A 15,483-nucleotide genomic window follows, 5' to 3' on the forward strand; every position below is an offset into this window, starting at 1 on the left:
CCCCCCGCTCGCAACTTGCGCTGCCGGCCGCTGCCTGCGCAGGTCACAGCTCCGCCGGTTCGAGTCCGGAGGGAGGGCAGTCCTCTTGCATCCCTAAGACCAGCAAACGCGCTCTTTAAAAACCAGGCGCCACATTTTTATAGCTTTTTAGATTATCTTCCAAGTTCTTCAGAACCGTCGTCGTAGTAGCTATCCCCTTACAACAACCCTGGAAGGTAGGTCGATTACCTGCGGATGGAGGTAGGGGAGGTGGGGGGGGAGCACCGAGGCTTGTCATCAAACACTAGTTGGGGGCTGAGATGAGATCTGAACCCGAGGCTTCCTAGATCACTGCCCACTCTCTTAGCAACTATGCTATAACTGCTCATTGGTTCATTTCTGCAGCACTTTCATTGTCCCAAGCTATTTCTGACCCATTTCCAGCTTAGCATTATTTGGGACCCATTTCCACAGGGAGCCACGACTGGGAAAGATGCTCACACCCTGTGCCCCTAGCAACCAAGAAGCTGACAACAATATCAAAATTTGTGAAAACCATTTAGCCTTATAGTGCAATCCCATGAAAATCTATTAGGTTAGTTCCACTGAGTTCAATGGGATTTGCTCTCAAGTAAATGCCCATTGAATTGCAACCTTGCAACATAGGCCTAGGTATCTTTACTCAGAAGTAAGCCTCACTGTCTTCAGTGGTGCTTACTCCTAGATATGTGTGCCTAGGATTGCAGATTTATAGTGTGATTCTCTGTGTTGTCTACTCAGAAGTAAGTCCCACTGAGTTCATGGGATTTACTTCCATGTATATTAGCACAGGACTGCACCCTTAATCTTATTCCAACCCTCCGAGCACTGTCCAGATTTTGAATGAATGAATTTATTAATACGGTCACAGACCAGCGTCGTGTCCAGATTTTATTTACTTCCTTTCCTCCTAATGGGCATTTAGGTTGGGCCATACAACACACATCCCCCAGTCTGAAGTTGCCAAAGTCCGTTCTTCTAGCACACCAGGTGGATGTGGAATCTGCAATTTTAAATCTATCCAGAAGGAATCTTTCATTCAGGGTCCAGATCCAATTAGATGGGAAGTTTCTCAGCTTTGGAAGAAACAGGCAGAGGAGCAGAAAGAGGTAACACTAAAAACAGATCCACAGGGGCAGGAGGAGGGGACTCTAATCGAGGCCTGGAAATAAAGACCTTATATCTAATGCCTTTTTATCTTGGGAGGAAGATAAGAAATTACCCCTGGGATCTGAATGCTGTTCTTTATTTGTGCTTGGGCGGTTCGCACGGTTGAAATATAGGTCCCCAACCTAAAACACACTGCGGCCCAGTTGATGCATTCTGTAGAATTAAATGGCAAAGCTCTTCCTGTCCTGTATCACTGCAAAGGAAACTCCATCTTAGGAAGAAAGAACCCTCTTTCCAGATTCAAAACAAGTAGATGAGGGAGAAGAATGCAGGCTAGGAGTCTTCCTCAAGCGCACTCCCCACTGCTGCCTTTGAAAATTGCAATGCTTAACAAAGTAGTTCAATCCAAAGGGAACGAAAGCTTTGCCCACGTGATTCTGCCTGCTGAAACTATAAACAGGAGTGGAGTATGTGCTGGCTGGCTAATAACAGTTCCCTGATTTTAAGGGGTTTGCCATAATCAAGGCCATGATTGCCAAAGCCACCTAACAGGACTGAATTCAACAGAAATCAAGGGAGCTAAAAGCCAAATGACCTTGTGAATGGCTACCTCTGAATTAATGGCCCCGCTTACCTTTACAGTGATACCTCGGGTTAAGTACTTAATTCGTTCCGGAGGTCCATACTTAACCTGAAACTGTTCTTAACCTGAAGCACCAGTTTAGTTAATGGGGCCTCCTGCTGCCGCCGGAGCACAATTTCTGTTCTCATCCTGAAGCAAAGTTCTTAACCTGAAGCACTATTTCTGGGTTAGCGGAGTGTGTAACCCGAAGCGTATGTAACCTGAAGCGTATGTAACCTGAGGGAACACTGTACTTGAAGCGAGCACTACTTATTCCAATCACACTCACTTTTGAGAATCCCCAAAGACCAGTCTTTTGCAAGAGGCTGTGCGAGTCTCTTGAAGCAAAAACCACAGAGAGTCTAGTGGCACCTTCAAGACTAACACATTGATTATGGGATAAGCTTTCATGGAATCCGGCCCATTTCCCACCCCGCTGGATATATGCACCTGCAACTCAGGATAACGCTTCGTGCATATGACGAAGTGGACTGCACTCCACAAAAGCTTATGCCATAATGAATTTACTTTTGAATAAATCGGCTTAGAACGGCTGCCTTTATTGTGGAATTGAGCCTTCGTATCGCTGTAATCCCTGCAACCTGCTAAAGTCTTTAAAGCTGTTGCTGGTGTATACTTCTGAGTAGAAGGGCAAACAACTTTTTACGGGCTGATCCGAAAAACATTTACTTGGAAATAAGCTCTCTGGCCTTCTGCAAACCTTACTTCCAAGGATCAAGTTGCTTTTGCCTTTCTTGTTGCCTGTTACATTTAAAGGTGGAGGAGCAAGAGAGAAAGTCAGGGATATCAGTTGTTTGGACTGGTGATATTCAGAATTGTGAAGTCACTCAAAAGCCTATTACAGTCAGAAGTGTGGACTGGAACTTTTCAAAAGGGGAAAAAAAACAGTTACAGTTTGTATCATTGCACATTATGGTATATGAAATATGAAAAAAAAAACACTTTATATTTATATAGCACTTTAAGATTTCCAAAGTGCTTCACGGACAAAATCTCTGTAATCCTAACAAAGAATCCTTTAATGTAGGCCAGTAGAATTACAGTATTTCCATATTGCAACATGGGTGAGACTTCACTCCCTTTTCTGCTTGAAGAATGAAGGAGCAGACACTTCATATTTTGAAACTTTAATTCCTGCTCCTGACTTGACATCCTGCAGCCTGCATTCTAGCACTGACACTGGAGTTTAATCACCATCTGCCCACAGGTAAGGCAAACCTCCAAGTTTTGTGTTGAATCAAATCCAGGAGTTTCACTGTGAAATCTGAAGATAAAATGTTAGAAATTCGGAATCAGAAACTTAAACAAGAATCCCAAATGAAAAATTCACACGGTTTACAAAGTTGTATCGTGACAAAGAAGGCTAGCTCTGTTAGCTCATCAATCTTCCTATTTTAAACATAGAAACCTTGTAACTCATACAAAATGTCTGTGATGGGGAGGGAAAGAAGGAGGACAGTTCAAGAACAAAAATATCTAGCCCTCAAGTAGTGCAATTGCTTAAACAGAAGGAGTGAAGTCGAGCTTGTTTAGGGCATGAGGAGTGAGTAAGCCAACCTTCATCACCCTTGCACCCTCCAGATGTTTTAGACTACAACTCCCAGCAGCTGCACATCTGGAGTGCATTCAGGTTGGCGAAGGCCGAAATAAGTCATCAAATTTCCACTGCATCTATTTGAGTTCCCTTGTGGTTTTGGTACACTGCTTCTTGCTCATCTCCAAATAGCAACACTGAGCCTAATGTACAAGGACCTGCAATGGGGGACATTTCTTTTTCCTCACGCTGAATTCATGACGTGATGTTGCAAGGACTGAAATACATTAGAAAGCCCTTCAGGGCTTTCAGAGTGAAAGGAAAGTTATTAATTTGAATTCTGGCAGCGCATATATTTAAATATTAACTATTTACCTGGCACTGACCTGCATTCATCCAAACCTGCAGTTGTACAAAACTGGTGCAGAGCTTTTAAAAATGGGAAGATGGAAACACAGAAGATTGCCTGTTCTGGCCACTTTCCCAGTGAGACTAGAGCTCCCTTTCTTTAATGCAGCCATTGAGATGGAAATCGAGCATATAGATCCTTCAGCTTCAGAAAGTTCTGGGCTGTGGTTTTTGAACAGGAAATGCCAGTTCACACACATGGAATATATCTTAGATTAGAAGCAACCACGTGTGAGAAAAAGCTCGTGGCTTCTTACCTCACTGCAAAGAGAGCCAGTGTGGTGTAGTGGTTAAGAGTGGTGGACTCGTAATCTGGTGAACCAGGTTCACTTCCCCGCTCCTCCACCTGCAGCTGCTGGGTGACCTTGGGCCAGTCACACTTCTCTGAAGTCTTTTAGCCTCACTTACCTCACAGAGTGTTCGTTGTGGGGGAGGAAGGGAGAGGAGGTTGTGAGCCGCTTTGAGACTCCTTAGGGTAGTGATAAAGCAGGATATCAAATCCAAACTCTTCAAAGCAACATGGTGAGGGGGCAGTTTGGAGCAGAGAAATGACAGGGGTGTTTAATAATAATAATAATAATAATAATAATAATAATTTATTATTTATACCCCGCCCATCTGGCTGGGCCTCCCCAGCCACTCTGGGTGGCTTCCATAAAATCAAAAATACAGTAAAATATCACACATTAAAAACTTCCCTGAACAGGGCTGCCTTAAGATGTCTTCTGAATGTCAGGTAGTTGTTTATCGCTTTGACATCTGCTGGAAGGGCGTTCCACAGGGTGGGCGCCACTACCGAGAAGGCCCTCTGCCTGGTTCCCTGTAGCTTTGCTTCTCGCAATGAGGGAACCGCCAGAAGGCCCTCGGCGCTGGACCTCAGCGTCCGGGTAAAATGATGGGGGTGGAGACGCTCCTTCAGGTATACTGGACCGAGGCCGTTTAGGGCTTTAAAGGTCAGCACCAACACTTTGAATTGTGCTCGGAAACACACTGGGAGCCAATGTAGGTCTTTTAAGACCGGTGTTATATGGTCTTGGCGGCCGCTCCCAGTCACCAGTCTAGCTGCCGCATATTTGTGAAACCTCAAGCGGGGAGGAGTAGCTTGGAAAGCAGCAACACAGGAAGCCAGGGCAGGATTAGAACCTGAATCGATGCTCTTTGTTTTATATTGCCCCCTCTTGATGCTGCATTTTTCTCAAAGAACTGGCTGCCAAGGTCTATTAGTTATTGCATTTACTTTATATCCCGCCTTTCTCTCCCAGTGAGAAAAGGGCACCTAACCCTTTCCCCTAATCTCTCATTGTTCTTTGGACAAGAAATATGATGCTCAGGGCATGAAACGGTTGGAATTCGTATTCCAGAATAATTTACATATCCTTCGTGGGAGCCCTGCAGATGTTTTGAAGGGGTGGTGTACATATTTGAACAAACATGGTAGAAGTGCTGTCAACCACATTATAGTGTCATTGTCCACCTTTGTGAACACCTGTGAAGTGTTAGAAAGAATAGAAAGAGACCACTTTCCAGTACAGTGGTACCTCAAGTTAAGAACTTAATTCGTTCTGAAGGTCCGTTCTTAACCTGAAACTGTTCTTAACCTGAGCTACCACTTTAGCTAATGGGGCCTCCCACTGCCGCCGCACTGCTGGAGCACGATTTCTGTTCTCATCCTGAAGCAAAGTTCTTAACCCAAGGTACTATTTCTGGGTTAGTGGAGTCTGTAACCTGAAGCGTCTGTAACCTGAGGTACCACTATATCAGTCTCCACAGGTCCTCTAATATAATGCAGAATGTGAGCTTGGAAAGTATGAAATGGTCTCATAGACTGAGCAGTGATATTCAAGAAACACTATATAGTAATCATCTGATGATCTTGTGTCAACTTTTTATGAGCAGGCCCTGTTCCATAACTTCTACAATTATAAACTACACACAATCAATACACCTAAGCTGGTTTGACAGTCAGTGCAAAGAGGCCCAGAAAGTTCCATGAATTCATGGAAAACTTGATTAAATATAGGTTGACACTGCAGAAAAACAAGAAAGCTGAATATAGGAAACTCCAGTGGCAAGAACTGGGACTAGCAGTAATGGAACAGAGAGAAGACAAATTCTGGGAACTGGTGACCTGGGATAATAATTCAGTGAGATCATCACAGGAAGACTCAGTTCTTGCCTCTGAGTGGGTTAAATGTTTCTCCAAAATAATTGGTGGTCAATCTGGGCAATCACATGTACCGGCAGTTTGTAAGGATTTCTCAAACCTACCTGAATGGCAACCAGTCTCCCTATTGTTTTCTAAAGAAAGCTCTGTGTAGAATGGGTTGAATCTGGAATTAGTCATACATAGAGTAAACCCGCTAAAGTCTGTAGGAATTAAGATAGTCCTCAAGACTGACAATCCCAATTGATTTCAATGGGTCTACTCTAAGGCTGTACAGTGGTACCTCGGTTTAAGTACTTAATTCGTTCCGGAGGTCCGTTCTTAAGCTGAAAAAGTTCTTAACCTGAAGCACCACTTTAGCTAATGGGGCCTCCTGCTGCCGCTGTGCCGCCGCAGCACGATTTCTGTTCTCATCCTGAAGCAAAGTTCTTAACCAGAGGTACTATTTCTGGGTTAGCAATGTATGTAACCTGAAGCGTATGTAACCCGAGGTACCACTGTATACACATTGTACCTTTACAGCACATTCAAAACACGTTCTTTACCTCAGATAATTCTGGGCACTATAGTTCACCCCCCCCCCCAGTTACAATACCCAGCAGTGCCCATAACTCATTGAAGGGAAAGAATGTGCTTTAAAGGTTTAGTGTGTACACAGCCTTAGTAATTCTGGGTGAATTACTTTGTTTGGAATGTAACCTGTCATATAAATGAATGAAACTCAGTTATCCAAGTGTAGATCCTTACGTAGCCATAAGATGGTGGGAACTGAACCTGAGACATTCGGCGCACAAGCCATGTGCTCTTCAACTGAGTGATGCGGTTCATATGGAATTGCGAGGCTGTAGTTCATCCACTGCAACGAGAACTTGAGAAATCAATCCATGGAGTCAATGGGATCTCCTCTCAGTATGGCTAAGTATGGATCCATCCTAGTTGCATAGCCTGATGAAAGAAATACACACCACCACCTCTGCCTTAGCCAGAAGCCCTTATTCCTGAATAAACATACATATGGTCAGGCTGCAAGCATTCATTCTTTTTTTTATAAATAATTTTTATTATTTTCCAACACAAAAATACAATTATGTCAAATTTTAACAAATTCTCACAAATTTGATTCTTTTTAGACTTCCTTCGGCTTCTCTGACAATCATCCATAAATATTTCTCAGTTTACGCATTTCTCTGTTTATATTGCCATTGAACTTCCCTCCCACTCCTATTTGTTTTTTTTAACAATATATCTCTGTTTTCACAGTGCTTCTTGAAATCCCACCAGTGTTGTTTGTACATCACATGTTCTTTTCAGATATTCAACAAATTTCCCCCAGTCCTCAATGAACTTTTGGTCTTGAAGATATCTAATTTTTCTGGTTAATCTGTCCAATTCTGCATAGTCAGTCAGCTTCAGTCTCCAATCTTCTATTGTCGGTATTTCCTCTTGTTTCCATTTCTGGGCTGCAAGCATTCATTCATTAAAACTGATGTTTTAATGTATTTTTAATCTTTTGTTGGGAGTCACCCAGAGTGGCTGGGGAAACCCAGCCTGATGGGCGGGGTATAAATATCAAATTATTATTATTATTATTATTATTATTATTATTATTATTATTATTATTATTAAGTTTTAAGTAGGACCGTTGCAAACACCCTCTTGCTTCTGAATCCAGTGTGAGGCAGGCCATTCTAGGGTGAATTAACACGGCGCCTAGTCAACAGAGTAGAACAGTTGTATAAGTGAGGAGGTCACTCAGAAATTGAGCCTTGTTGCGGGGATAACATGGGCATGACAAGTCCACTAGTGTCCCTAAGGTAAAGGACCCCTGGACAGTTAAGCCCCATCAAAGGCAACTATGGGGTTTCAGCGCCCATCTCACTTTCAGGCCAAGGGAGCTGGCGTTTGCCCACAGACAGCTTTCCGGGTCATGTGGCCAGCATGACTAAACCGCTTCTGGCACAACGGAACACTGTGACGGCAGCCAGAGCGCATGGAAATGCCATTTATTTTCCCACACTGGCTTGCTTTTGAACTGCTAGGTTGGCAGAAGCTGGGACAGAGCAATGGGAGCTCACCCCATCGTGGGGATTCGAACTGCTGACCTTCTAATCTGCAAGCCCAAGAACCTCAGTGGTTTGGACCACAGTGCCACCTGCATTCAGCCATTACACAGAAACAAACCCAGGTTTGGTGGATGCAGCCAATGAAGAGCTCGCAGATGGCTGGATGTGCTGGGATATCATGCAAGTTTCCAAACACGTTGCTGCATTTACACTGTACATTTTTAGGCAGTCACTTAACACATCTTAGGTGACATAAAACAGTCTATTCTCCATAAGGGCTCGCCATTGGCTTGACCCGAGTTCATTATCTTTAAATGGGGTTGATAGCATGTGAGAGTTAACAAGGTAGTGACAATTATGCTATTATACAATAATTAATGCAACATTTACATTTTCCTGTTAGGAACTGCTTGAACAAAACTGTCTGCTAATGATTTAAATTAGCATTTTAAAAAGACTTCTCTTGAACACTCACAACTATCATTGCTACAGAATAACATATATATATATATTTCACTGATTATAAATACAGAGAGAGAGAGATGGGGAGAGGGAGAGAGAGAGAGAAATGAGGGAAGCACAATTTACTGTAACAAACATTTGTTATTCAAATGTTTCTGACATGGAGTCTAATTGTGTTTGCATATCACTGTCATGTAAATAATATCACTGAACCTCAGCCTAAAATGGTGCTAGGATTCTGGAAAAAAAGATACATAAAGAGAATGAGACAATTTTGCTTGGCTTGACAAGTCTTTCACATTACCCATATATGTTTTAAGTTAAACCAAAATATAGCCAGGGGCAGACAGGAGTTTCAGCAGTGACCACTGTAATACTGAGTATTTTTAATTACTGTAACAATAAATCACAGAGGAATGTCCTCCAGGAGTGAAATAATTTTCTTTTTTTTAAAAAAAGAAAAGCCCAACATCTTGGAATATTTCTGAAATTCAATTAATTGAAGGCACCAGATAAAAGGTACAAGTTCTTAATGGTTGTAAAGGAACCCTAAGGGATGGAAGCGAGCTCTCAGCTCAACTTCAAAGTGTGACAGAAATACTTACAGTATTACTTTAAAAAGTATTCAGATCAATGAATCAGTTAAAATTACTTATACATTTAAGAACCTTTTCATTTTCTCTTTTTGAGCTGGAGAGGCAGAAGTGCTCTCATTTCCTGTGATACAAAAAAAAAAAAGTCTGTTGAAACCTGTAAAAGAAATTGTAATTAAAGCCAGCCTTCAGTCAAAAATTGATATTATGGATTTCCAGTTGACACATGATAAAGAGGCCAGGGAAACATAAAAGTGGCTTGATGAGACCTACATTTGCAGATATTATGCTCACATTTCACAGGGTTGTGTAAATACATATTTCCTGAACCATTTGAGGTGCACCCAGTGTTGGCTTTTCCACTGACATGAGAGCTTCCACTCACCAACGACCATATTGTACCATTCCCCCAACCCACCATCATGATGTATAATTTCACAAAATGTTTCTATTTTGCTTAATGTATGTAGGGTTTGGTGTGGTTGTTTGTTTGTGACTGGCTGTGGTGATCTTTGTTTTCATGTGTGAGTGGGTGTTTTGGATCAGGTTAGCCATATTGATTTGTATGCTGTTGGCAGATTTTTGTCATTGTCTTGTCGGGCTGTGTATGTGATAAAGGGGAGCCATACCGGGGTGAAGGCGTCTTCTTCTGTTTGTCCCTGTGTCAGTTTCAGTTGATTGGTTAATTTTTCTAGTAGGGCTGTTTCCCATACGATTTGGTACCATTGGTCCATGCTTAAAGAGTAGAGTTCTTGACTTATGAAGGTTGATGGGCTGCTTTGGGGAGGTACGCGGCTGGCCTAAGACATTTTTCTGTCTGCTGTGAAGGACAAGATGGTGTTCCTCCGCAGAAGTAGACTCTGTCTTCAGTGCCAGGGATGCGCAGTGTCCTCTACTGTGCTTAAGGGCAGCAGAGAAAACAGGACAAGTTACATGGCACACATAACTCTTATGTGGGAGATGGATTGAGGATTCAATATATACATTAAAATTTAAACCTCCCATTCCATGTGTGTGGGAGAAATACAAAAAAGTAAGCAGACTGTGAAGCCCTTATAGGTTTTGCAGCTTACAAAAACTTAGGAATTGGGCAGTTATACCCCTTTCCATCCCTTTTATTTGTGGTCTATTGACCTTCCTGTCTTCACCCCAATTGCAGAGAATGAACCACACTTTTTAGTAAGGTAAACAAAAATGTTTACTTACATTTCAATGCAGGCAGCAAATACAAGACAGGTAAGAAAAACTTCTTAGGTACAAAATAAAAAAGTTGGCTTCAGTATAGGCTGTGGGTCACCCCCCCAAAAAAGGCTGTGTGTGTTTGGAGCTCCCAGACACATGTCTGATTAGTTTGGAAGCATGGTACAGAGAGAGTCTCCTCAAAGGCAGGAGGAAGTATAAAAGGTTTGTTACAGAATTCCCACCCAGAGTAGGCAGGGGAAGTAAGCACACAGAGGGTCCTCTCTAGGTAGTTTAAGAACTCTCTGTGTACTAGCCCTGTTCTTGTCTAGCAAAACATGCATTTGCGTTTTGGCTACAAACCCTACAGCTCTGACCTCCAGCTCCTTCGCACAGCTCCCTGCCTGCCTGGTTGCTGCCACCTGAGACAGCTGCTCTACTCTGCATAATGGTAGGGCCAGTCCTGGAGACACTATTATCCTGGAACAAGGAGGTATTTAGGGACACGGGGAACCGCCTTATACCAAGTCACATGATTGCTCCATTTATTGTCAAGACTGAGCTGGCTATGCCCCTGTCCCCAAGTCAGTCTAATTGAAAAAGTGCTCATTTGCTCGCCCAGTCCCAGAACTTGGGCTGCTCGCTTCACAAATAGCTGTGCCCATCCTACTCTTCAAATAGAAGATACAGGGTGTGTGATGCTTGTTGAATTAATGTCCCAGTTTGGGCTTAGCCACATATCTCAGTTTATGATGTAACCTGACACATGTAGCACTCTGATTTATGCATTTAAGCCTTTGGTGGAAACAATGTCAAGAGTTCCTACTATCCTTTGCCCTGCTGTGAAAGCCAGGACAGGTACTGTATCATAAGACCACATGGTATGTGTATATGTGCATGCCAACCTTTTAACGCTCGTGGGGACATTTAGACTTTTGAGTGAGTTCTGTGGGTGCCACGCTTCTTGCAACATCTCTGTTTGCTCCTCTGGACCCTCATCCCACCAGGACAAAAAGGGAAATTGAACACATGCAGGTGTTTCACTTTTCAAGGGATCTGGGTAAAAGTTGGATCCAGTGGAATTAATCTGAGTCTTGAAAAGCACATAGAGCTGAAACAGGAAGTGGCAAGGAGCGCCACTCTTCCAACTTCCTCCTTGTAGTTTTCAAGGGAGAAAAAGGTAACCACCCTGTGCCCAAATGGGCAGTATGAATGTTGTTGTTGTTGGTAGTTCAGAACCTGTGTTGGCACCAGAAGCCTGAGAGAGCACTTTGTGACCTCTGGATACAGTCTCATAGCAGTGTCCCTGGTATGTAGGTTTTCATGTGAAATAGCAATTAAAAAAACAACCCTCTCCTGCAGCTTGAAGTGGCAAAATTTCACTGGTTCAACTATTAACATTACAATAAATTATGAAAATGAATTGATTGCTTCATGGCATCATATTCCAACAGCCAGTAACAGAGAGCAAGGTTTAATTCTTTATGACTGAATACTCCATATAAATGGCTGAGTCCTCATTTGCAACCAGAAGTTCTATGGTCCAGAAACAAGTTTGCTGTCACCTGTTGTTTGCAGGAACTTGGTGTAAAAGAAGAGAGTGGGATGGAAGGAATTGCAACTTGTTGTCAGGAGGATAAGTTATGAACACCTGCTCAGAAGTGCATGCATCCCAGAGAACTCCTTTGAACTAAGAGTTATTATGACACATTTTTGATAACTCTGTGGACTACCCCCCCACCTACTGTGCTGGCAAAGGGGAGCGCTGTGGGTCACTGAGCAATGAGAAAATTCACAGTGGATTACAATCACAAAGTCAACTGTGCTAAGGTGTCTTATGATGGTTTATTCTCCAGAAACCAGAATAACAATAAGAAAGAAAGTTGATTCCCAACAGACAGTCGAACAGAGCAACGAAAGTTCGTGACAGTGACCTATAAAATATATGGATCACCATCTTGCAAAACAATTTCCTGTATGGAATTGTAATGCAATGTGTATACAAGATGATAAGAATGTGCTCACAATCAAAATATAATGCAAGCCCTGCAATCGTTTCAGTTTGTAATGCTGTCCAACTTAAAACCTGCTTTTAGGCTGATGATAATACAAGTTGTTGACGATGCTACAAAGAGCTAGTGTCTAAGAGACAGAGCTGCTTTATTATGATTATTACCTCCTTCAATAGCACTTCCAGTCTAGAAGCTAACCATCTCCTCACTGAGAAGCTAATCTAGTTCTTCATTTCAGCTGATGCCCTACCCAAGAGGATTCGGTGGGGAAAAGAAATGGTCGCCAAACAAAAATATCAACAATTCATGCCCTTTGGAAAGTTGAAAAGTCATACTTTGCCAATATGAATGAAAGGAGGACATACAAGTCCTTTCAAAACACCAGAAGATATTAGCCATTAATGGTGAAATTCTCTTGGTCTGAAGTCACAACTTTCTGGAGGGGTCCAGCATTGTGTAAGCAACTCAAATTTTAACACATCTGATGGAGGATTTGCTTTCATTACATAGTTCCCTTTATCCACCTCTTCCTGTTGTTCGAGTTGTACAGTACGGGTAGCTTTCTCAGTATTTTCAGTTGGGATGTTCTCAAACAGTAGCACTGCATTCCTGTTTCCCAATTAAAAAATATGTTTACAGTGGTACCTCGGGTTACAGATGCTTCAGGTTACAGATGCTTCAGGTTACAGACTCCGCTAACCCAGAAATAGTACCTTTGGTTAAGAACTTTGCTTCAGGATGAGAACAGAAATTGTGCAGCAGCGGCACGGCAGCAGCAGGAGGCCCCATTAGCTAAAGTGGTGCTTCAGGTTAAGAACAGTTTCAGGTTGAGAATGGACCTCCGGAACGAATTAAGTTCTTTTTTTATATATATAAATTTTTATTAATTTTCCAATACAACTGTACATTTCTATCCAAATTTTAACAAATTATCACTTTTTGGACTTCCTTCAGCTTCTCTGACAATCATCCATATTTATCTCATCAATACGCATTCCCTTCATTTGTATTGCCATTTGTCTTCCCTCGGAACGAATTAAGTTCTTAACCCGAGGTACCACTGTTTTCTCAGAACTGTGTCAGCACTTTTGGCTTCTGTTCTTCTGAGTTACTTTTGGTTTCTGTTCTGAGTCATAAGCACCCCACCTGCCCCTCAAAAAGCAGAGCTGAGTTCAGCAGCACTCTGAAACTCCTCACCCGGTCATAGAAAGGCACCAGTGCTCCTTTGTTTATATGATCATTGCATTTCCTAGGTTTTCGAAGCTTGTAACATTTGCAGAAGCAACATCATTAGATCAGAACAAGCTGCATTCATCTGAGCTGCCTGTTGCCCCAGGGAGGTGCAGAGAAGCTGAGCTGGGCAGCTAATATCAATAGGAATAGTCTTAGAGATGACTCTAAACCTCTTGTTAGAATAAAAAACTGTAGAGTTGGAAGGGACCAGGAGGGTTGTCTATTCCAACTGGGGGCAATGCAGTAATCTTTTGCCCACCGCAGGGCTCAAACCCACAGCCCTGAGATTTAAGAGTCTCATGCTCTACCAACTGAGCTATCTAGCATTGCTTCATGACATTACAGTCCTGGGTGTGTGTATCTGCGTGCATGAAAAGAAATGCACTTCAGATTCCAAGGGGAGCAAGTTCCCCTGTGCCCACAGACAGACACCCATGGCTCCAGGACCATACTGATCATTTGCCAGCTCTTTTGGGGGGTCACATGCCAGGGTGCATGGGCCAAAAAGTGTCTGGTGTCACCCCACACTCTTTCATGCTCACACATAGGCACTCAGCTCCCCCTTATGAGCTGATCGGTGCAGATCTGCCCCCTCACTGCTCTTCAGGTGATTAATCTAATGGCTGTTTGTGTGTGTTTGTGTGTGTGATTTGGTTGGGAGGAGTTCAGACATCTCTGCCCATGCCAGAAATGTGTCTACACACTTCTCCCCAGCTTTTTGCTACCGTTGCCAAAAACATGATGTTTGGAGGGGGGCGGAAATAGTTGCTTGAATCGGGCACATCAAGTCCCCAGGCCAAGGGTTAAATACCCTGTACAAACCCCTTTCAGAGCGAAATGTGCCTCCATTTTTTTTTTAGAAGGGTGTCTCTGCTATCAGAATTTTGGGCAACGTTGCTGTAGATAGCTACTGGAGACATCAGAAAGGCTTGTTTGTCTTTAATATTGCATATTTCTCACTAAAATTGGCTTTCGTTCCACACATAGACTCCCCTTCTCCCATTTTTTTTTTAAATTCAGAAACCTATGACAAGACAAACAATCAAAGAGATATCGTTAACATCAGATTTCCCATGCTCTGTTAATAACATTGTAATCCACATTAGCTATAAAAAACCTGTTCCATATTAATTCTTTGCTATTGCACCAACACCTGCATACTTTCACAATGGTCACGATCCATCTCTGTCTTATTCAGCTAATGTCGATTTTATAAATTGCAACACAGGATCACAGCTGTTTAATATTCTTTTGTAATTCTTAGCAGTTCTTAACACTGCACTTGGTTTATTTAATTTGTTCCCATAGTTTACACAGTGATCTTTTTCTATCAGGACTCCAGCTGCTTTTCCACGTTGTAGCAAAAGCTATTCTGGCTGCTACTGAAAAAAATATCTAACTTACTTCTCCATACAACCCCCCCCCCCCCAATTGCTTAACAACCCTCAATGGATTCTAAGCAGTCTTATTATATGCAGGATCTTACCCTTTGAACATTGTTGCTGTGGTGGTTATTCTTAGGGGAGGGGAGGGAATCCCACTCATCATATTAGCATAAAGTGAAACATCTGTTTGTAGTGTTTGAATTGCAGAATTACTCTTGGAGTGGTGCAATTTGTTCCTACGCAAACTTCCTTTTTTCCATCCTTTTTTTTGTTTTTGTTTTTAAAAGAAATCTACTGACTTTAGGAATCGTGGGTTTGCATATGGTGGATAGATAGGGCTCCACTGGAGATAAATTTGGGGGAATGATAGTGATTCTTGTCTCCAAAGGGTAAGGGATATACAGTGGTACCTTGGGTTACAGACGCTTCAGGTTACAGACTCTGCTAACCCCGAAGTAGTACCTTGGGTTAAGAACTTTGCTTCAGGATGAGAACAGAAATTGTGCAGCGGTGGCAGTGGGAGGCCCCATTAGCTAAAGTGGTGCCTCAGGTTAAGAACAGTTTCAGTTTAAGAACGGACCTCCAGAACGAATTAAGTTCTTAACCCAAGGTACCACTATATTGCGGGATGCGGGTGGCGCTGTGGGTAAAACCTCAGCGCCTAGGACTTGCCGATCGC

The 15,483-nt window shown here is 42.6% G+C and overlaps 1 long non-coding RNA gene across 1 annotated transcript in view; it reads left to right on the top strand.

The window, feature by feature from the left end:
• The first annotated feature begins 14 nt into the window (after positions 1-14).
• The window catches only part of LOC310849488, a 44,029-nt gene continuing 28,560 nt past the window's right edge, over positions 15-15,483 (top strand). The window contains exon 1 of the long non-coding RNA XR_014566922.1: positions 15-215. This is a non-coding gene — a long non-coding RNA (uncharacterized lncRNA). The remainder of the gene's footprint in view (positions 216-15,483) is intronic.

This window comes from Podarcis gaigeae (assembly GCF_964106915.1).
Source record: "Podarcis gaigeae genome assembly, chromosome: 7".
NCBI classification, from domain to species: Eukaryota; Metazoa; Chordata; class Lepidosauria; order Squamata; family Lacertidae; genus Podarcis; species Podarcis gaigeae.